Source organism: Pseudophryne corroboree, chromosome 3 (assembly GCF_028390025.1).
Source record: "Pseudophryne corroboree isolate aPseCor3 chromosome 3, aPseCor3.hap2, whole genome shotgun sequence".
In the NCBI taxonomy this organism is placed as follows: domain Eukaryota; kingdom Metazoa; phylum Chordata; class Amphibia; order Anura; family Myobatrachidae; genus Pseudophryne; species Pseudophryne corroboree.
Window position 1 is genome coordinate 539494225 of NC_086446.1, and position 23921 is coordinate 539518145.

General features: G+C 44.2%; 1 protein-coding gene across 2 annotated transcripts in view; it reads left to right on the forward strand.

The window, feature by feature from the left end:
* The window catches only part of RPL38 (ribosomal protein L38), a 485012-nt gene that overhangs the window by 420348 nt on the left and 40743 nt on the right, over positions 1-23921 (forward strand). The window lies entirely within an intron of this gene.

Genomic DNA, 23921 nt, shown 5'->3' on the forward strand with positions numbered 1-23921 from the left:
ATCTTCCAAGTCTAGCTGAGGTGGCACATGGTCTGACTCATCTAGGCAAAGAGGGTATGTGCAGGCTGATGAGAGCCTACTGGTGTGCGCCAGGATTCTATTCTCATGCAGGTAAGAGAGCAATGACATGTTTTACTTGCTTGAGGAAGAATATTGGAAAGACAATACCAACAGAGCCATCCCATATCCCTCCTACAGACGGACCTTTTCAGGTAATACAAATCTATTTCATACAGTTACCACCCTGTAGGAATTTTAAATATGTGTTAGTTTGTATTGATGTATTTTCCAACTGGGTAGAAGCATTCCCTGCTGCCACAAATACTGTTACGTTCACTGCAAAGAAAATAGTGCAGGAATTTGTGTGTAGATATGGTATCCCTAGAATGATTAAAAGTGATAGGGGTACCCATTTTACAGGTGAAGTCTATCAGGTCATGTGCAAACTGATGGGAACAAGCTGAGCAGAGTAATGGCTGAAACTGGATTGTTGTGGCCAGAAGCTTTGTCACTAGTGTTGTACAGCATCACAACCACTCCCAAGTCTCCACTTAACTTATCACCCTTTGAAATTCTTTTTGGTTGACAACCTTATGTAATGATAGACCCCCAGGATGATTTGAAATGTAATAATGAAGTGACTGTGAAATATTTGGTTGGGATGAGCCAGCAGCTGAGAAATCAACAAAGAAATCTACCGGACAGTAATTGTCATGACATTGAGCCTGGGGATTATGTGATGATTTGAAATTTCTTACGCTCAGGTTGCCTGATAGACAGGTGGGAAGGACCATACCAAGTCTTGTTAACCAGCATGACAGCATTGAAGGTCGCCGAAAGAGAGACTTGGGTCCACTCGTCCCACTGCAAGAAGGTCGCTGACCCGGAGAGAACTCGTGACAAAGTAGTTTGGTAACTGTGAGTTCAAAGTGAACTGTGTGTTCAAAGAGCAAGGCAAAGAGACACTAGAGTATTTGTTCCGGGAAAGTTGAGAGGCAGGACTGTTGAAAGGCATCTGAGCACAGAGAGCAACAAGATCTAGAACGGTTCTCGCACCATTTTCTTTTTTCACCTCCCCCTGCATTTTCCTTTCTTTTCTCCTTCTTATTTTCCTCCTTTCCCCTAACGAAATGGATCGATCACAAGAGACTGCGTTTCGGGTTCTGTTAGTAATTCTGGTTTTGATCAGGACAGTTTGTTCTGGTGAGGGTCCCAGAGAGGTCGAGCAGGGATCTGAAATGGGTTCTGATGGTGAGTATGAATTTGTAGGATCTCAGGAGCAGCACATCACTCGAGTAAAGGCTGGTATCAGTAAGCGCTCTGGTAGTCATGGAGCTCGGAGGCACTGTGAAGGGATATTGTCTGCTGAACTTGTACGACAAATAGCCAACAGTGGGAGGTATTTTCGGTATAGGTATACCCGTGGAAGCAAGACCATGTGGGTTGGAAGAGTACAGTCAGGGTATTGTGCTCATATCATCCAGCCCGATACTTGTACTGAGCAGATGGGAGAACTAGGGATTGGTTTCTTTACTTGGAAAGTTTGCAATATGGTGATGTTATATTTTGTCCCCTATGTTCTCCCAGATGATGCCTATTTCATATGCGGGAGGAAGGCGTACAAGTGGCTTGCCCCGAGCTCAGAGGGATTGTGTTATATTGGGAGAGTACTACCGGAGGTCATGACCATAACCCATGATAAAATGAAAGACGTTCACCGCAGTGCTCAGGCTCCTTATACTCATACTCACTATGAACACATCATCAAGAGACACCTCATAGATAGGGCAGAGCACACAGCCTCTGATTTGATCCACGAATCCACCGGGATTCAGTTCCTTCTCGCATTAGACATTACCCGTACTGCCAGAGGAACTATAAATTATAAGTATATCCAAGCGCTAGCGAACTTGGTAGATAATATCACTGAGATGTATGATGACACCTTCATGTACACAGGAAGGGAGTTACAAGCCTACAAGAAGGAACTGATTCAGCACAGGATGGTCCTTAATTATGTCACAGCCGTGACAAGTGGGTACTGTGTTACTCTGGCAACTCAATATGGTGTGAAGTGCTGTACATATATAACGATCAGCACTGACAACCCAACGGAGATCATCGATCAGAAGATGGATGAGATCTTGCAGTTGAAGTGGGAGTTCAGGAGGAAGCACAACCTTACCTTAGCAACTGTGAGTAATGAACTGACCGGCTGGGTCTCATGGTTGAACCCACGCAAATGGTTCTCAGGTTTAGGAGAGTGGGCTCAAAATGTCATTATGAGTGTGGGGAAGTTTCTCCTTTGTATCCTGGGAGTCGTCATAATTATTGGTTCGATATTTAGGTGTGTTCAAATTTTAATGCGGCGCAAGCATGGCCCAAATTTGATGAGTCTAAGGAGCGAGGGCGCTGTTATAGCAGATTTAATTTACGACTCATCCATAGAGACAGTGTTATGATAAGGATTGCAAATGAATTTCATGGCCTGTTTCTTTCACCCGTTTTTCTTTGTCTCCCCCTCTGCCCAGATACATCCAACCGGAAAAGACGTCAGCCTTACCCAAAATGTTTATGTGAATGTATTTTTATATATGTGTCTTATCTTCATCTCTTCAACCTCCAGTTATTGGCACACATAGTCGACAGGTGATATCCACATATACTAGCACTCACATATGTTCCCCCTCCATGTATCATCAACTAAATGTGCACCCCATTTGTTAGAACAAGAAGCCGAAAAGAGCTCGGTAGTGTTTGTTGGCCCATTTAGAGACCCTTAATATGGGATGAGAAGCATTTAATGTATACTTCGCAATACCTCGAAGCTTATCTAGAACATATACGGCACGATGATACATGCCCCTCAGACATGGATTCATACATACATGCTTTTTACTATCCCACTAGGCCATACATTTTCCCAACTACAACTCTCCCCGATCATCCAAGCTTTTGTATATATTGTATAGGTAATATTTTTTTCCTGCTTATTGATTAGTTAGTGGCAGTTATTGATGACTGCCAAAGGGTGGACTGTCGAAGTCAGAAAATATTACAGCACACACATTACGTACAAACACTACATAGATGGCCTCTGTGTGCGTATGTATTCGGCCGTGCGTTCACATATTCGTAATTTGCGTATGGTCGCTTCCGTGGTCCTGCGCATTAGAGCGTGGTATGAGTAATTACAGTGGAGTTTGTACTCGCATGGAAAAACCACAAAAAGACATATCATATATCTAATCCATATATTGCATAAATCCCCCACTGTCTGCTTCCTCTTCTAATAGCATGAAGATCGGTCACACATAAATTAAACTCCCAGAGACTCAAATACAATGGCCTTATTTACACAAAGCTTTGAAATTCTATGAAGAAGGCAAACACCTTTGTTTACTCCTATTATCCTAGGGTAGCCTAGTTTCTATCGAAAACAATAAGTACTGGATTGTCATTGTCTTACCTGAAGACAAGACAAACAAAAAGACAATACCCAGTAACCTAGGCTGAGGAGAAACTCAATTAGCAATAGCTAACAAAAATACAAACCAGACATTTAGAAATCTGAGGTAATAACATTCATAGTCTAAACTCTTGGAGATGTATATATTTGTGTATATATATATATATATATATATATATATATATAAAATTCCTAACAAATTGTAACAGCAGTGTGTGTGTGTGTATGTATGTATATATATATATATGTGGATATATGTATATATTGAGGATGGAAATAGATAATCATATCATGTGTGGAATCATATTGTTCAGGCTAAACATTAATCTGGTGGGAATAAGAATATTATCATACATTACCACATTAAATTATTAATAATACCAGATTTATGTATGATTAATGTGATGGGTTTAACTGGTCATGGGGCGGGAACTCAGATACAAACAACAGAAATCACATCTCAAGTCTTAGCCATCTCCCACTTCTTGAGCTGACCAATGATCCCCGGTGCACAGGATATGTCCCACCCCCGAACCAATGGAAGAAGAGCACACAGTGTCTATTGTATTATGTTTTGATCTACTGTATAAAAAGCCAGCTGCATGCCAGGTCACTATCACAGACTCTAAAGGTTATCTACCCAGATGACTGAGGACCAGACTGGGAAGCGCAGGCGACAAAACCAAACACATATGTACCATTGACTGTAGCCATTATTCTATTGTATTGTATTGGTTTGTTATTGTAACCCCCTTTCAGTAATTATATGTTGGTGTGTCGGAACCCAGGATTTTAAATACAATCTGGTGTTGTGTTTTCTTTCCCTGCTAAGGTTTAAAGTGTATTTACAGCCACTCGGGCTGCTGCATTGCGCTAACAGCGTATAGGCCTGTGTACGCAAACTGTGTAGTCACTACGCCCTTTAGGCGTACGTACGCAGAGTGCGTACACTGTGCGACTTTGTGTACGTAAGGGTTGTGAATAACATAAAGGTTAAAGGTTAATTACCGCGGTCGCAGCGGCTAAGATATTAAAGTGTATCAAGTGTATTTAAGGTATATGCTTTTTAGTCCTGTAAGTAAACCAGCGTTTACAGATGCTTCGCTAAGCATGATAAGGGTAGCCCCCTGCCTTCGCAGCCTAGCTGCATAGGCAAATGGCGGGCTGCCATGATTTGGGTCACAGCAGCCAACTTGCCCCACCCTGCAACTGGAGCGTCGACGCCCACAAAACTCGACATCAATGCCCCGTCAACACTCCTAGGCGGGATTTAGACTTTGGATGCGAATGCAGGTTAAGACCTCGCGCTTGCGCGCAGCAGCACTTGAGCATGCTCAGAAGTGCTGGAAATTGGCAAATAGCGATTTCAGCACTTTGATCATGCTGAATCGGGCTCTGTGAATGCAATGCTAGGCGGCTTTGCCCTGTGCTGGGCGGCCCCCTGCGTGCGATCGTACCGATTACTATTCAAACTGAATCGCGTCCTTAATACTTTATGGTGGCAGAATATCTGATGTAAATGTGGTTGAAAACCTAGGATCCACTGCCATTAAGCAGTATGACAGAGACTGACTCACCATACATAAAAACAAAGGTGTTGGATTTTAGTTTGGCTGATTTGAAGAAGGGAAAATGTGTAAGTGATTCTTTGGCAGAGTGAAGGAACTTGTAAGGCGTGCAGGAGAGGTGGGAAATATTAAAAAGTGCAATACTAAAAGCAACAGAGCTTTGTATCAAAACGGTTAAGAAAAACACAAGAAAAAGCTCCACTGGGGCAGGGACTGATGTGAATGGCCAAATATTCTCTGGAAAGTGCTGCGGAATATGTGTGCGCTATATAAATAACTGGTAATAAATAAATAATAAGCAGATGCAGAATATTGAAGAGAAAGAGGTATATCTTGTTAGACAGAAGGAGCTAAGAAAGTAATCAGATGTACAAAAGGCACAAGCTGAGGAGAAAATGGCCCAGTCAGTGGGTAAAGGGGCAAACCTTTTTTAGGTATGTAACTGAAAGGAGAAAAAAAGGAGAAAAATAAAGGTAAAATTTTACTATCTTACAGATAGTGGGGGTATTTTTAAAGCCGCAACCATTTACAAGGTAAAACCAGGTTGGTTTTGCTTTGTAAATGGTTGTAACTTTAAAATTACAACCATTCTCACCCAAAGTCCAGAATCTTTGGCAACTCAGACCCTATTACATTTACCCCTGGGAGTCTTGTTGAGGGAGACAATGTAATTGCAGATCATCTCAATAATTATTTTTGCACAGTATTCACTACCGAAGGAGTGGGGAAGGGCCACATTTAAGTTGCAAGTATTTTCAGAAAAATGAGGTAGAAAAAAGAACATTTACAGAGGAGAAGGTCTGAACCATACTCTCAAAACTGAAAGTGTATAAATCAATGGAGCCGGATGGGTTACATCCAAGAATACTAAAAGAGCTTAAAGGGGTGCTGGTAGCACCATGTATTCAACCAGACACTAGCTACAGGAGTACTTCCAGAGGACATGTAAAGAGTAAACATAGTCCCACTGCACAAAAGTGGAAGCAAAGAAGATGCTAGCAACTACCTACCAGTGAGCCTTACATGAGTAGTTGGGGAATTGATGGAAACACTCTGGAACAAAATTAGTTGTATATCTCAAATCAGGCAATTTACCGGATCCCAAACAGCATAGATTTACTGGAGGAAATCATGTTAAAAAATTCTTATTTACTTTTTTGACTGGGAGACAAAAGTAATAGATCAACGGAGGGCTGTAGATGTAGCTTATCTACAATTTAGTAAGGCTTTTGACACTGTCCCACATTGCAGACTATGAAATAAACTGGAAAGTTTGGGATTGGATTCTAAGATGGTTGAATGGATAAAATCTTGGCTGCAGCATAGAAAACAGAGAGTTGTGGATGGACAGAGAGTTGTGAATGGAGTGCATTCACAGAATGGAAAGGTTACTAGTAGAGTACCCCAGGGACCTGTACTTGGACCAGTGCTTTTTAATCTTCATTGGTGACATTACAAATGGTATTAAAGGGAAAGCAGATGACACAAAGTTATAAATCAGGGTAGACACACTCGGGAGGGGTAAAACAAATGATTGAGGATCTAGGTAGACTAGAGGAATAGTCATGGATGCAGCAACTACAGTTTAATGCCAAAAAATGCAAAATCATGCGCTTGGGTCTCAGAAATCCAAAAGCTAAATATAGTATTAACGGCGCTATAATGGAAGTTACTGAGGAGGAAAGGGATCTAGGTATCACTATTTCAGAGCACTTAATGGCAGGTAAACAATATAACAAAGCAATGAGGAAGGCTAGTCAGATGCTTGGTTGCATAGGGTAAGGAATCAGTAGCAGAAAGAAGTAATAATGCCACAGTATAGGTCATTGGTACAGTCACATCTACAATACTGTGTGCAATTCAACATAGTTACATAGTTACATAGGGGGTCATTCCGAGTTGATCGTAGCTGTGCTAAATTTAGCACAGCTACAATCAGGCACTCAGACATGCGGGGGGACGCCCAGCACAGGGCTAGTCCGCCCCACGTCAGTGCCGGCTCCCCCTCAGAAATGCAAAAGCATCGCTTTTGCATCTCAGGAGTTACTCCCGGCCAGCGCAGCTCCTGCGGCTGGCCGGGAGAACCTCTTCACTGCCCCGAGTCGCAGTGGCTGCATGTGACGTCACGCAGCCGCCGCGGCCCGCCCCCCCCCCCCCCCAACGGTCCGGCCACCCTGCATTGGCCGGACCGTGCCCCCTAAACGGCTGCTTAACGCTGACGTCCAGCCCCCTCCCGCCCAGCAACTGCCTCTGCCTCAGAGGCGATCGCTAGGCATCGATGGCTGGCATGCGCTGGCACACTGCAGCGCCGGCGCATTCGCAGTTCCGACCCGATCGCTTCGCTGCGATAAACTGCAGTGAGCGATCGGGTCGGAATGACCCCCATAGTCAGTGAGGTTGAAAAGAAGCAAAATGCCCGTCGGGTTCAACCTGTATTCTGCGTTAATCTGTTCATATTATAATGTGCCTGCTGAATTAATGTTTAGTAACGATTGACAGCTATGATTCCTACCACTCCCAGATAATTTTAATGTCAATATGCTAAATGCTAAAGCCCTGGATACGTTTTCCAGTTAGAAATCTGTCCAATCCATTTTTAAATGCATTTACAGAGTCTGACAATATTACCTTCTTCGGCAGGGAGTTCCAAATCTTTATTGCTCTTACCGTGAAGAACCCTTTCCTACGTTGTGTACGGAATTGTCTCTCTTCTAGCCTCAGCGAGTGCACACGCGTCCTATACAGAGTTCTTTTAATAAACAAATCCGCTGCTAGCTCCTTGTAATGACCCTTTACATATTTGAAGATATTAATAATGTCTCCTCTTAGTCTCCTCTTTTCTAATGTGTACGTATTTAGCCTAGTAAGCCTCTCCTCGTATTCCAGCGACTCTAACCCTTTAATCAATTTAGTAGCTCGCTTTTGAACTCTTTCTAGTACCCTGATATCTTTTTTATAATATGGTGCCCAGAACTGAACACAGTATTCCAGGTGCGGACGTACCAGCGATTTGTACAACGGCAGGATTACATCCTCGTCCTTTGTCTCAATGCCCCGTTTAATGCACGCAAGCACTGTATTTGCCTTCTTTGCTGCAGTTTGACATTGTGTACTGTTATTAAACCTATTATCTATAAGCACCCCCAAATCTTTTTCCACCATAGTTACCCCTATATTTTCTCCATCTAGAGTGTAGGATGCAAGTGTGTTTTTTGTCTCAAAATGCATAACTTTGCATTTTTCTATATTGAACCTCATTTTCCATTTAGACGCCCAGATTTCCAGTTTAACGAAGTCATTCTGTAGAGACTCCACATCGGTTTCTGAGTTAATTACCTTACACAGTTTAGTATCGTCTGCAAAGATTGACACTGTGCTTTCCAGGCCTATTCCTAGATCATAGATAAATATAGTGAACAACAGTGGACCAAGAACGGACACTTGTGGTATTCCACTGACTACTGGTGCCCAGCTGGAGAATATCCCATTGACCATTACTCTTTGTACCCTGTTATCCAGCCAATTACCTATCCATGTACAAATGGTATTTCCTAGGCCAAGTTCCCTTAATTTATGGACCAGTCTCCTATGAGGCACTGTATCGAAGGCTTTCGCAAAATCTAAGTAAACCACGTCCACTGCTTTTCACTGGTCAAGATTCTTGCTCACTTTCTCGTAGAAACTAATTAAGTTGGTTTGACATGGTCTGTTCCTTACAAACCCATGCTGACTTTTGCTAATAAACTTAGTTGCCTGTAGATGATCCTCCATGCTATCCCTCAAAATGCCTTCTAATAGTTTACCCACTATAGAGGTTAAACTAACTGGTCTATAATTTCCAGGATTATTTTTAGGTCCTTTTTTAAATATAGGCACTACCTCAGCTATGCGCCAATCCTTTGGTAGTAGGGGTTTTGCTGCTGTGTCCTAAGCTCCATAACCCTCGGATGAAAACCGTCTGGGCCTGGTGATTTATTAATCTTTATTTTGCTTAGTCTCTCCAGGACTACTTCCTCACTTAAACAAGTATCTAGCCAAGAGTCATTACCATCATTGTCGTAAAGCACTACTGTCATCTGCGCATCCTCCCTGGTGAATACTGAGGAAAAAAATGTTTTCAATATTTTCGATTTAATATGTCATCGTTTGTCAAAGCTACCAATTCATCTTTTAACGGGCTCACGAGAGATCAAGAGATCATATTGTCAGAAGGATATTAATACATTAGAGACTGTGGAGGGGCCCTGACTCCTGCTGATTACATTCACCATTCCCCCGCCACATTCCCTTCTACCACCGAAGCAGCACCCATACAGGAATTGGGAGGACCGTTGCATATGACCCCTGGCCTCCCTGCTTATTCCTGCTCTGGGGTGCATAAAGTAGAACCCGAAGCAATGGAGGAGGTCAGTGTGCCCCCTTCAGGGCTGGTTTCCAGAGGCAACTGACTTCCATTGTCTCATGTATTTACGTCCCTGATCACTGATTACAAGTGTATCTTTAACAACATGAATCATATACAAAATAGGTATGTATTAAACAAATACAGTGAATTTCATCTTCTGAGTAACGTTCCACATAACTTTTATGAATACTTCATTTTGCAGTCATTTTTCTGCCTCTGATAGTTTACTATAGTGGCTGACTTATACAATAATCACACAATTAAAAAACATGTCATGCTAGAATATGGATGAACTTTATGCTTTATCCTTTCAAAGCCTGCTGTTGGTAAATGGAAATGTATTTAAATTTGAATAATGATAACAGATGAAATCTTCTATGACGTTATTTTTTTTTCCAGAGGCACAGCCGAGAATAACAAGCAATGAAATCAGCACAAACATGGTTTGATGGAATGAAATGAACTTGTAGCAGCATTCTAATAACATCTTCCACAATAAATAGAAGAAATGTATTGCTGTGCAATTTACATATCATTATTTAATCTAAAATCTAAAACTTGTGTTTTCCTAATCATTAAAAACGTAATGTTTTTCTGTCCTTAAGCAATTATCAATATAACTTGTATTCTCCTTACCTTATCGTGCAGTACCAAATCTCAGGCTATTATATCCGGTGATTTGGAGGCAAAAACTGCTGTAGATCTGCGACCTATTACATTCTGTCCATTGTCTGAGTAGTTGGATAAAGAAGACTGTCCTTTGATCTAAAACACAAAATAAATGCCTGCGCTTGATGTTTCCCATATTGTACAGGGTACCAGCTCCTTGGCAATAATGCCATATATGTATACAGAACAGAAAGACATTTGTTGTAAGCACTAATGGGTCCTACACATTACCCGACTGGCCGCTGAGCTGCCTGATGGCCGATACGGCCTACCCAGCGGCGGGGGAGGGGTGGTAGGGTGGGGGATTTGAGAAACTTCAATTTCCCCGTCGCCCGGTCCCATAGCCCTGCATGCTAATATGGACGATATTGTCCATATTGGCTTGCAGGTATGAGCAAGCCGGCACCAGCGAATCTTGGGGATCTAGTTTGTATTTTGATCAAAACACTAAAATCTGGAGTCAACGGACTCCAATCCATACTTACGGATCCATACTACCCTCCTGGAAGATGCAGGAGACTCCCAATTTACTCTACAACTCTGGCACTAGCTTTTTGCTTAATACACCATTAAACTTCAGTTGAATGCACTCACCTCTCAGTTAGGGAGGGTGACACAGAAATCTGCAGTACTAGTGATAGTGTCGAAGACAAATGTTTTTCTGTTCTGTATACATACTGTATATGGCATTAATATTGTCATGCAGTTGGTACCATGCACAATACGTGTTTTAGTTCAAAGAGAGTCTTCTTTATCCAACAATTACATTCGACCTACTCAATGCCCGTGACATTTTTTCGACTGGTCGAAAATCCACATGGGCGAAAACCACGTGGATTGGCAAATTCACCGCCGATCCACATGTTTTGTTGAATTTGGGGGCATTTTTGACAGTTTTTCAGTCTATTTTTGTCCATGCCAATTTGACAAAAAACAAAACCGCGAAATGGCGAAAATGGATTCAAAAGCAGGCGAAAACAGCCGCTATTGAATACACTGAGGTCGAATTAGTGCTGATTTTCTGACTGTTGGAAAATTCTGCACTAATTAAATATACCCCTATCTCAGACAATGGGCAAGATGTAATAGGTTGCAATTCTGCCGCAGTTTTTGCTTCCAAATCACCGGATATAATAGCCTGTGATTTGTTGCTCAGTCTTCTGTAGTTTGTAGGCGAGTGAATCCATGCGTTTTGGATGTTCGAATCCTTCGTCAGATCTGTACCTGACGTAGGATTCTAATATCCAAAACACGTTGCACGGAGGCCACGAGGGGGACACAGAAGGACTGCAGACTCCAGCACTCATTCTCACAAAAACTTTGTGCGGTGGTGCCGAGCTGTTTGCACGGGACTACAGAATGCTTCTATCTTAGCCCACCGCACCAGAATAAAATGGTGTGAAAAAGAGAGCACCCTGTCCTCCATAAACTTTTGTATTTATATTGTATGTATTTTTTATTGTATGTCCATTAATTTTTTGTTCTTTACATGATTTCCTCTATATATTCCATTATTTAATGGTTCATATTTGAAGAACTAAGGAACAATGGGAAGGAAGTGATAAAGCAGTGTTAAGTGCAAGGTGATAATGCACCAGCCAATCAGCTCCTAACTGTTAATTTACATATGGGAGCTGATTGGCTGGTGTGTTTACCACCTTGCATTTATCACTGGTTTATCACTACCTTATGCCTTCTCCAGGTTAATACATCTGCCCCACTAACCCCAGATATTAGTGCCCCATTATTTATTAATTATTTATTTATTTGTTAACAGTTTCTTACATAGCGCAGCAAATTCCGTTGCGCTTTACAATTTGAAATAACAATAACAAACTGGGTGATAACAAACAGTCATAGAGGTAGGAAGGCCCTGCTCGCAAGCTTACAATCTATAGGGAAATAGGCATGTGTACACAAGGAAAGGTGCTATTTATTGCATAGAATGAGAAGACATGTGAGGATATGTGTGGACTGTACAGAGTGGATGCAATTTGATAGGAAGGTTTATGATAGAGATGTGCACCGGAAATTTTTCGGGTTTTGTGTTTTGGTTTTGGGTTCGGTTCCGTGGCCGTGTTTTGGGTTCGAACGCGTTTTGGCAAAACCTCACCGAATTTTTTTTGTCGGATTCGGGTGTGTTTTGGATTCGGGTGTTTTTTTCAAAAAACCCTAAAAAACAGCTTAAATCATAGAATTTGGGGGTCATTTTGATCCCAAAGTATTATTAACCTCAATAACCATAATTTCCACTCATTTTCAGTCTATTCTGAACACCTCACACCTCACAATATTATTTTTAGTCCTAAAATTTGCACCGAGGTCGCTGGATGACTAAGCTCAGCGACCCAAGTGGCCGACACAAACACCTGGCCCATCTAGGAGTGGCACTGCAGTGTCACGCAGGATGGCCCTTCCAAAAAACACTCCCCAAACAGCACATGACGCAAAGAAAAAAAGAGGCGCAATGAGGTAGCTGTGTGACTAAGCTCAGCGACCCAAGTGGCCGACACAAACACCTGGCCCATCTAGGAGTGGCACTGCAGTGTCACGCAGGATGGCCCTTCCAAAAAACACTCCCCAAACAGCACATGACGCAAAGAAAAAAAGAGGCGCAATGAGGTAGCTGTGTGAGTAAGCTAAGCGACCCTAGTGGCCGACACAAACACCTGGCCCATCTAGGAGTGGCACTGCAGTGTCAGGCCGGATGGCCCTTCCAAAAAATACTCCCCAAACAGCACATGACGCAAAGAAGAAAAAAAAGAGGCGCAATGAGGTAGCTGTGTGACTAAGATAAGTGACCCTAGTGGCCGACACAAACACCTGGCCCATCTAGGAGTGGCACTGCAGTGTCACGCAGAATGGCCCTTCAAAAAAATACTCCCCAAACAGCACATGATGCAAAGAAAAATGAAAGAAAAAAGAGGAAGGTCAGGCATTGCAACCGACACAATTGGACTCTCCTTGTGGATTTGTGATTTCGAAGAACGCACAGTTCTTTGCTGTGCTTTTGCCAGCTTAAGTCTTTTCATTTTTCTAGCGAGAGGCTGAGTGCTTCCATCCTCATGTGAAGCTGAACCACTAGCCATGAACATAGGCCAGGGCCTCAGCCGTTCCTTGCCACTCCGTGTGGTAAATGGCATATTGGCAAGTTTACGCTTCTCCTCCGACGATTTTATTTTAGATTTTTGAGTCCTTTTTTTACTGATATTTTGTGTTTTGGATTTTACATGCTCTGTACTATGACATTGGGCATCGGCCTTGGCAGACGACGTTGATGGAATTTCATCGTCTCGGCCATGACTAGTGGCAGCAGCTTCAGCACGAGGTGGAAGTGGATCTTGATCTTTCCCTATTTTTGGAACCTCAACATTTTTGTTCTCCATATTTTAATAGGCACAACTAAAAGGCACCTCAGGTAAACAATGGAGATGGATGGATACTAGTATACTTATGGATGACGAGTGACTGACGACACAGAGGTAGCTACAGCCGTGGACTACCGTACTGCATCTGCTAGTATAGAGATGATAATGATATAAAAAATATATATATATCACTACTGCAGGTATATATAATATGATGACGGACCTGCTGGACACTGTCAGCAGACTCCTAAACTACTAGTATGAAGAAGATAGAAAAAAAAAAACCACCGCAGGTAGGTATACAATTATGGACGAGCACTGACGACACAGAGGTAGCCACAGCCGTGGACTACCGTACTGCGTCTGCTAGTATAGAGATGATAATGATATAAAAAATATATATATATCACTACTGCAGGTATATATAATATAATGACAGACCTGCTGGACACTGTCAGCAGACTCCTAAACTACTAGTATGAAGAAGATGGAAAAAAAAAACCCACCACAGGTAGGTATACAACTATGGACGAGCACTGACGACACAGAGGTAGCTACAGCCGTGGACTACCGTACTGCGTCTGCTAGTATAGAGATGATAATGATATAAAAAATATATATATCACTACTGCAGGTATATATAATATAATGACGGACCTGCTGGACACTGTCAGCAGACTCCTAAACTACTAGTATGAAGAAGATAGAAAAAAAAACCCACCACAGGTAGGTATACAATTATGGACGAGCACTGACGACACAGAGGTAGCTACAGCCGTGGACTACCGTACTGCGTCTGCTAGTATAGAGATGATAATGATATAAAAAATATATATATATCACTACTGCAGGTATATATAATATAATGACGGACCTGCTGGACACTGTCAGCAGACTCCTAAACTACTAGTATGAAGAAGATAGAGAAAAAAAAACCACCACAGGTAGGTATACAATTATGGACGAGCACTGACGACACAGAGGTAGCTACAGCCGTGGACTACCGTACTGCGTCTGCTAGTATAGAGATGATAATGATATAAAAAATATATATATATCACTACTGCAGGTATATATAATATAATGACGGACCTGCTGGACACTGTCAGCAGACTCCTAAACTACTAGTATGAAGAAGATAGAGAAAAAAAAACCACCACAGGTAGGTATACAATTATGGACGAGCACTGACGACACAGAGGTAGCCACAGCCGTGGACTACCGTACTGCGTCTGCTAATATAGAGATGATAAAGATGATAGAGATGAACAAAAAAAATATAACACTACTGCAGGTAAATATTTATATAATATAATGAATGACGGACCTGCTGGACACTGTCAGCAGAATGCGTTTATAGAATAAAATAAAAAAACACCACAGGAGTGTTTGTTTAACTTTTTCAGGCAGACAATATACTGGTGGTCACTGGTCAGTCACACTGGCAGCAAAAGTGTGCACTGTACTCCTGCTATTAACTGCACCCCAGTCTCCCCCACAATTCAGCTGTGTGAGCAGTGAGCACTCAGCACAGTCAGATATACATAGATGATATTATCATGCAGCACACTGAGGCTGAGCACAGATATGGTATGTGACTGTGTATCGTTTTTTTTCAGGCAGAGAACGGATTATAAATAAAACTGGTGGTCACTGGTCACTATCAGCAAAACTCTGCACTGTACTGAGTACTCCTAATGCTCCCCAAGTAGTAAATCAAGTGTCTCTCTAATCTATTCTACACGGAGAGGACGCCAGCCACGTCCTCTCCCTATCAATCTCAATGCACGTGTGAAAATGGCGGCGACGCGCGGCTCCTTATATAGAATCCGAGTCTCGCGATAGAATCCGAGCCTCGCGAGAATCCGACAGCGGGATGATGACGTTCGGGCGCGCTCGGGTTAACCGAGCAAGGCGGGAAGATCCGAGTCTGCCTCGAACCCGTGTAAAAAGGCTGAAGTTCGGGGGGGTTCGGATTCCGAGGAACCGAACCCGCTCATCTCTAGTTTATGAAAGTTATGTGGGCGGTTCTAAAATTTGATATGCTTGCCTAAAGAGGTGAGTTTTCAGGGAACGCTTGAAGGTTTGGAGACTAGAGGAGAGTCTTATTGTGCGTGGTAGGGCATTCCACAGAGTGGGTGCAGCCCGATGAAAGTCCTGCAATCGTGAGTGGGAGCGAGTAATGAGTGTGGCTGAGAGACGCAGGTCTTGTGAAGAGTGAAGAGGTCGGGTTGGGAGATATTTTGAGATAAGCGAAGTGATGTACGTTGGTGTAGTTTGGTTAATGTCCTTGTCTGTGAGTAAAAGTATTTTATTTTGAATGCGGTAGAGTACAGGTAACCAATGGAGGGACTGACAGAGTGGATCTGCAGACAATGAACGTCTAGCGAGGAAGATAAGCCTTGCCGCTGCATTCAGAATGGATTGTAGTGGTGAGAGTCTCGTTTTGGGAAGACCAGTTAGGAGACTATTACAATAATCAATGCGGGAGATAATGAGAGCGTGGATTAGAGTTTTAGCAATGTCTTGTGTAAGATATGGTCGTATTTTGGATATGTTTTTCTCTAACGTCCTAGTGGATGCTGGGGACTCCGAAAGGACCATGGGGAATAGCGGCTCCGCAGGAGACTGGGCACAAAGTAAAAGCTTTAGGACTAGCTGGTGTGCACTGGCTCCTCCCCCTATGACCCTCCTCCAAGCCTCAGTTAGATTTTGTGCCCGAACGAGAAGGGTGCAATCTAGGTGGCTCTCCTGAGCTGCTTAGAGTAAAAGTTTAAATAGGTTTTTTATTTTCAGTGAGACCTGCTGGCAACAGGCTCACTGCATCGAGGGACTTAGGGGAGAGAAACGAACTCACCTGCGTGCAGAGTGGATTGGGTTTCTTAGGCTACTGGACATTAGCTCCAGAGGGACGATCACAGGCCCAGCCATGGATGGGTCCCGGAGCCGCGCCGCCGGCCCCCTTACAGATGCTGAAGCAAGAAGAGGTCCATAAATCGGCGGCAGAAGACTTTTCTGTCTTCATAAGATAGCGCACAGCACTGCAGCTGTGCGCCATTGCTCTCAGCACACTTCACACTCCGGTCACTGAGGGTGCAGGACGCTGGGGGGGGGCGTCCTGGGAAGCAATGAATTTACCTTAGTTGGCGAAAAATACATCACATATAGCTCCTGGGCTATATGGATGTATTTAACCCCTGCCAGTTTTCCAGTAAAAAGCGGGAGAAGAGTCCGCCGTGAAGGGGGCGGGGCCTATCTCCTCAGCACACAGCGCCATTTTTCCCACACAGCTCCGCTGGTAGGAAGGCTCCCAGAATCTCCCCTGCATCCTGCAACTACAGAAACAGGGTAAAAAAGAGAGGGGGGCACTTATTTGGCAAAATAACAGATATAAGCAGCTATAAGGGATAGACACTTATTGTAAGGTTGTCCCTATACATATATAGCGCTCTGGTGTGTGCTGGCAAACTCTCCCTCTGTCTCCCCAAAGGGCTAAGTGGGTCCTGTCCTCTATCAGAGCATTCCCTGTGTGTGTGCTGGGTGTCGGTACGTGTGTGTCGACATGTATGAGGAGGAAAATGATGTGGAGGCGGAGCAGAGTGTCTGTAACAGTGATGTCACCCCCTAGGGGGTCGACACCTGAGTGGATGTACTGTTGAAAATTACGTGACAGTGTCAGCTCTATATAAAAAAACAGTGGTTGACATGAGACAGCCGGCTACTCAGCTTGTGCCTGTCCAGACGTCTCATAGGCCGTCAGGCAGATGGCAGATACAGACGCCGACACGGATACTGACTCCTGTGTCGACGGTGAAGAGACAACCGTGATTTCCAGTAGGGCCACACGTTACATGATTGAGACAATGGAAAATGTTTTATACATTTCTGATAATACGAGTACCACCAAAAAAGGGGTATTATGTTCGGTGAGGGAAAAACTACCTGTAGTTTTCCTGAATCTGAGAAATAAAATGTGTGATGATGCGTGGGTTTCCCCCCGATAACAATTAATAATTTCTTAAAAAGTATTGGCTGCATACCCTTTCCCGCCAGAGGTTAGGATGCATTGGGAAACACCCCCTAGAGGGGATAAGGCGCTCACACGCTTGTAAGAACAAGGGCTCTACCCTCTCATGAGATGGCCGCCCTTAAGGATCCTGCTGATAGAAAGCAGGAGGGTATCCAAAAAAAGGTATTTACACACATACTGGTGTTATACTGCGACCAGCTATCGCCTCAGCCTGGAGGTGCAGTGCTGGGTTGGCATGGTCGGATTCCCTGACTGGAAATATTGATATCCTAGATAAGGATAGTATATTATTGCCTATAGAGCATTTAAAAGATGCATTTCTATATATGCATGATGCACAGCGGAATAATTGCCGACTGGCATCAAGCATAAGTGCGTTGTCCAATTCTACCAGTAAAATGGTCAGGTGATGCGGATTCCAAACGTCATTTGGAAGTATTGTCTTTGAAAGGGAACATTTGGGGTCGGTCTTTTAGACCTGGTGGCCACGGCAACAGCTGGGAAATCCACGTTTGTACCCCAGGTCGCCTCTCAAAATAAGACGCCGTATTATCAGGCGCAGTCCTTTGTTGGCAAGCGGGCAAAAGGTTCCTCTTTTCTGCTCGTGACAGAGGGAGAGGAAAAAGGCTGCAGAGATCAGCCAGTTCCCAGGATCAGAAACCCTTTCCAGCCTCTGCCAAGCCCTCAGTATGACGCTAGGGCTTTACAAGCTCAGGCACGGGGGGGGCCCGTTCTCAATGAATTTCAGTGCGCAGTGGGCTCACTCGCAAGTAGACCCCTGGATCCTTCAGGTAATATCTCAGGGGTACATATTGGAATTCGAGACGTCTCCCCCTCGCCGTTTCCAAAAGTCGACTTTACCGACGTCTCCCTCTGACAGGGAGGCAGTTTTGGAAGCCATTCACAAGCTGTATTCCCAGCAGGTGATAATCAAGGTACCCCTCCTGCAACAGGGAACGGGGTATTATTCCACACTATTGTGGTACCGAAGCCAGACGGCTCGGTGAGACCGATTCTAAAATCTAAAATCTTTGAACACTTACATACAGAGGTTCAAATTCAAGATTGAGTCACTCAGAGCAGTGATTGCGAACCTGGAAGAAGGGGACTACATGATGTCTCGGGACATCAAGGATGCTTACCTTCATGTCAAAATTTACCCTTCTCACCAAGGGTACCTCAGGTTTATGGTACAGAACTGTCACTATCAGTTCAGACGCTGCCGTAGGGATGGTCCACGGCACCCCGGGTCTTTACCAAGGTAATGGCCGAAATGATGATGTTCCTTCGAAGGAAGGGAATTTTAGTTATCCCTTACTTGGACGATTCCCTGATAAGGGTAAGATCCAGGGAACAGTTGGAGGTCGGTGTAGCACTATCTCAGATAGTGTTGCGGCAGCACGATTGGATTCTCAATATTCCAAAATCGCAGCTGGTTCCGTCGACGTGTCTTCTGTTCCTAGGGATGATCCTGGACACAGTCCAGAAAAAGGTGTTTCTCCCGGAGGAGAAAGCCAGGGAGTTATCCGAGCTAGTCAGGAACCTCCTCAAACCGAGCCAAGTCTCAGTGCATCAATGCACAAGGGTTCTGGGTAAAATGGGGGCTTCCTACGAAGCAATCCCATTTGGCAGATTCCACGCAAGAACTTTCCAGTGGGACCTGCTGGACAAATGGTCCGGGTCGCATCTTCAGATGCATCAGCGGATAACCCTGTCACCAAGGACAAGGGTGTCCCTCCTGTGGTGGTTGCAGAGTGCTCATCTTCTAGAGGGCCGCAGATTCGGCATTCAGGACTGGGTCCTGGTAACCACGGATGCCAGCCTGCGAGGCTGGGGAGCAGTCACACAGGGAAGGAATATCCAGGACTTATGGTCAAGCCTGGAGACATCACTTCACATAAATATCCTGAAGCTAAGGGACATTTACAATGCTCTAAGCTTAGCAAGACCTTTGCTTCAAGGACAGCCGGTGTTGATCCAGTCGGACAACATCACGGCAGTCACCCACGTAAACAGACAGGGTGCAGAAGGGCAATGACAGAAGCTGCAAGGATTCTTCGCTGGGCGGAAAATCATGGGATAGCACTGTCAGCAGTATTCATTCCGGGAGTGGACAACTGGGAAGCAGACTTCCTCAGCACGACCTCCACCCGGGGAGAGTGGGGACTTCACCCAGAAGTCTTCCACAGGATTATAAACCGTTGGGAAAAACTCAACAGGTATTGCGCCAGGTCCAGGGACCCTCAGGCAATAGCTGTAGACGCTCTGGTAACACCGTGGGTGTACCAGTCAGGGTATGTGTTTCCTCCTCTGCCTCTCATACCCAAGGTACTGAGATTGATAAGATGGTGAGGAGTAAGCACTATATTCGTGGCTCCGGATTGGCCAAGAAGGACTTGGTAACCGGAACTTCAAGAGATGCTCACGGAGGATCCGTGGCCTCTACCTCTAAGAAGGGACCTGTCCAGCAAGGACCCTGTCTGTTCCAAGACTTACCGCGGCTGCGTTTGACGGCATGGCGGTTGAACGCCGGATCCTGAAGGAAAAAGGGCATTCCGGATGAAGTCATCCCTATCCTGATCAAAGCCAGGAAGGATGTAACCGCAAAAACATTATCACCGCAATTGGCGAAAATATGTTGCGTGGTGCGAGGCCAGTAAGGCCCGACGGTGGAAATTCGACTGGGTCGATTCCTACATTTCCTGCAAACAGGAGTGTCTATGGGCCTGAAATTGGGGTCCATTAAGGTTCAAATTTCGGTCCTGTCAATTTTCTTCCAAAAAGAACTAGCTTCAGTCCCTGAAGTTCAGACGTTTGTAAAAGGGGTACTGCATATACAGCCTCCTTTTGTGCCTCCAGTGGCACTTGGGATCTCAATGTAGTTTTTTTTTGGATTCCAAAAGTCACATTGGTTTGAACCACTTAAATCTGTGGAGTTAAAATATCTCACATGGAAAGTGGTCATGCTGTTGGCCCTGGCCTGGGCCAGGCGCGTGTCAGAATTGGCGGCTTTATCCTGTAAAAGCCCTTATCTGATTTTCCATTCGGACAGGGCGGAATTGAGGACTCGTCCTCAATTTCTCCCTAAGGTGTTTTCAGCATTTCACTTAAACCAACCTATTGTGGTGCCTGCGGCTACTAGGGACTTGGAGGATTCCAAGTTGCTGGACGTAGTCAGGGCCCTGAAAATATATGTTTCCAGGACGGCTGGAGTCAGAAAATCTGACTCGCTGTTTATCCTGTATGCACCCAACAAGCTGGGTGCTCCTGCTTCTAAGCAGACGATTGCTCGTTGGATTTGCAGTACAATTCAGCTTGCACATTCTGTGGCAGGCCTGCCACAGCCAAAATCTGTAAAAGCCCATTCCACACGGAAAGTGGGCTCATCTTGGGCGGCTGCCCGAGGGGTCTCGGCTTTACAACTTTGCCGAGCAGCTACTTGGTCAGGGGCAAACACGTTTGCTAAATTCTACAAATTTGATACCCTGGCTGAGGAGGACCTGGAGTTCTCTCATTCGGTGCTGCAGAGTCATCCGCACTCTCCCGCCCGTTTGGGAGCTTTGGTATAATCCCCATGGTCCTTTCGGAGTCCCCAGCATCCACTAGGACGTTAGAGAAAATAAGAATTTACTTACCGATAATTCTATTTCTCATAGTCCGTAGTGGATGCTGGGCGCCCATCCCAAGTGCGGATTGTCTGCATTACTTGTACATAGTTATTGTTACAAAAATCGGGTTATTGTTGTTGTGAGCCATCTTTTCAGAGGCTCCTTCTGTTATCATGCTGTTAACTGGGTTCAGATCACAAGTTGTACGGTGTGATTGGTTTGGCTGGTAATGAGTCTTACCCGGGATTCAAAATCCTTCCTTATTGTGTACGCTCGTCCGGGCACAGTATCCTAACTGAGGCTTGGAGGAGGGTCATAGGGGGAGGAGCCAGTGCACACCAGCTAGTCCTAAAGCTTTTACTTTGTGCCCAGTCTCCTGCGGAGCCGCTATTCCCCATGGTCCTTTCGGAGTCCCCAGCATCCACTACGGACTATGAGAAATAGAATTATCGGTAAGTAAATTCTTATTTTTAGATGCATGTAACATGATCTTGAGACAGATTGAATGTGGGGAACAAAGGACAGATCAGAGTCAAGTTAACATTATCCGTTAACATTATCTGTATATTTACCATTTTGAAAGTTGATATTTCTTTCCACATGTAGATAAAAGGCTGCTTATTTCAAAGGCTTATTCTGCGCAACAACACATTTTTTATTTCTTAATACATTGTTGTTGCTGAGTTGCCATACAATACATAAGTGATGTGTCCAGATATCACTGGGATTACAGTATGAGGTATGTTTTTATTTTTTTACATAATTATTTGAAAACACAATAGTTTAGGCTGGAATTGAAAGAAATCAGAGGGACAAAGAATGTGGGGTCCCCCTGAAATTTATATTACCAGCACCAGAAATTAAAAATTAGGGCAGGTGGCATTATAGCTGGCGAGGGGAGGGGGGGGGGGTGTTATCACTGATACACTGCTTCTCGCACTGGTTTATCAGGAATAACTGAATAGCTCTGGGAGCAAAGTGTGTGGGCTCCCTATCATAGTGCCAACCAGCCCTAGGTCAGTCAGCATTGGAGATGGATTGAGCCCGCAAGAGAAAGTGGCACCCTCATTGGAAAAAATAGGATTTTGGTTACCTACCGGTAAATCCTTTTCTCGTAGTCCGTAGAGGATGCTGGGGTCCACATTAGTACCATGGGGTATAGATGGGTCCACTAGGAGCCATTGGCGCTTTAAGAGTTTAATAGTGTGGGCTGGCTCCTCCCTCTATGCCCCTCCTACCAGACTCAGTCTAGAACCTGTGCCCGAGGAGACAGACATCTTCGAGAGAAGGATTTAACACAGATAGTGGCGAGATTCATACCAGCTCACACATACAAGGCACATCAAGCTAGCTTATCTTGAAAACTCAGCAACTGCTGAAACATTACTTACCAAGTAACAATGCAGTACATAATGTCAAAGTCGAAAAATATCATGATGCATGCCCCTTGTACTAACCCCTCATGCACATGCACGCTGCTCGTGCACTTGTTCCCCCGTGCATGCACATACCCGCAAGTTGCGTAGAATCGCTCCGGCGATCGTGCGCATAAGATGTGTATTTACGGCGGAGTTTGTGAGCGTGTAGCGTGCGACTCGATCGTAGCATATTTAACCCAAATAGTGCATTTTGTAGTTAATATTCCCCTAGACCATGTCAGCGAGTATGATTAGTTTAAACTGTTCCTGGACAGAGAGATTCCTCTTTGCATGATAGGAAGGGTCAGATAAAGGTTGAAAGGTGGTGTCTAGTATCCAGCTGTAGGGAATTTTAAGAGTAACATTCCGGTGTTAGTTAGGAAAGGATCGCTCGCTCCTGCGTATAGTTATGTACAGAAGTAGATTATGAACATTAACTGTATTTGCTGTAAATTACACATGCGGCGGGAATCCTGAGGATACCTCCCACCAGAGCAGTTGGGGAAAGACACAGCCCACCTGTTCAAATCCACCTATGACCTTTGCTGTAATGTAGAGACACATCCCTGTGTCCAATGAACAATGAGATACAGGTACCATTGTATTGTGAATGTATGTTGTGTATATAAAGACCACTGTTGCCTGGCCAGCCTCAAGTTCTGAAGGCTTTCTACCTGATAGCTGAGGACTGGATTCCAGGTCGCGCATGCGAAAGATTCCCCACGTATGTATATTCTCTGTAGCCATTGTTCGCCATTGTTCGTTTTATTCTCTGTTGTTCTGTTAGATTTCTGTGTTAGCTTGTAGTGTATAACTTGTATTGTTTTTCCCTTTTTCTCTGAATAATCCACAGCAGTGTTAGAGCTGCTGTGGTTTTTACCAAACCCGGTGTTGTGTTTTCACTTTCCTGCAAAGGGCTCTCTTAGCGTCTCAATCACTCAAACAGCATACACATTGTTAAGGTTATTAAGCGTTACATCATTACAGTATTTGACTACTAAGGTTTAGAGTATAAGTATATTCTTACTGTGTTTTATTAACAAGGTTTAAAGGTTATCTACTGTGTGTGCGCCCACTGTGTGTATTCCGTACACCCAGCGCAGCGTGTGTACGCCAAGTGCGTACCACGTGCGGGACTCTGTACGCAAATAGCGTACAAAGTGCGTAGCACGTGCACGTGGTCTAGCGGCAATAGCGGCTCCACGGTAATAGTGTATAGCTTTATGTTTAAAGATAATAATTGACATTATCAATTGAGGGCTCGTCCGGTTCTCCTCATATCCGCAGCCTAGCAGGACAAGGCAGACTTTTATCTATCAGCAAAGGGCGGGAAGGTAGTATCCCCTGTTAGCCGTTTTGTGGTCGGAGATACATCAGTGCTGATTA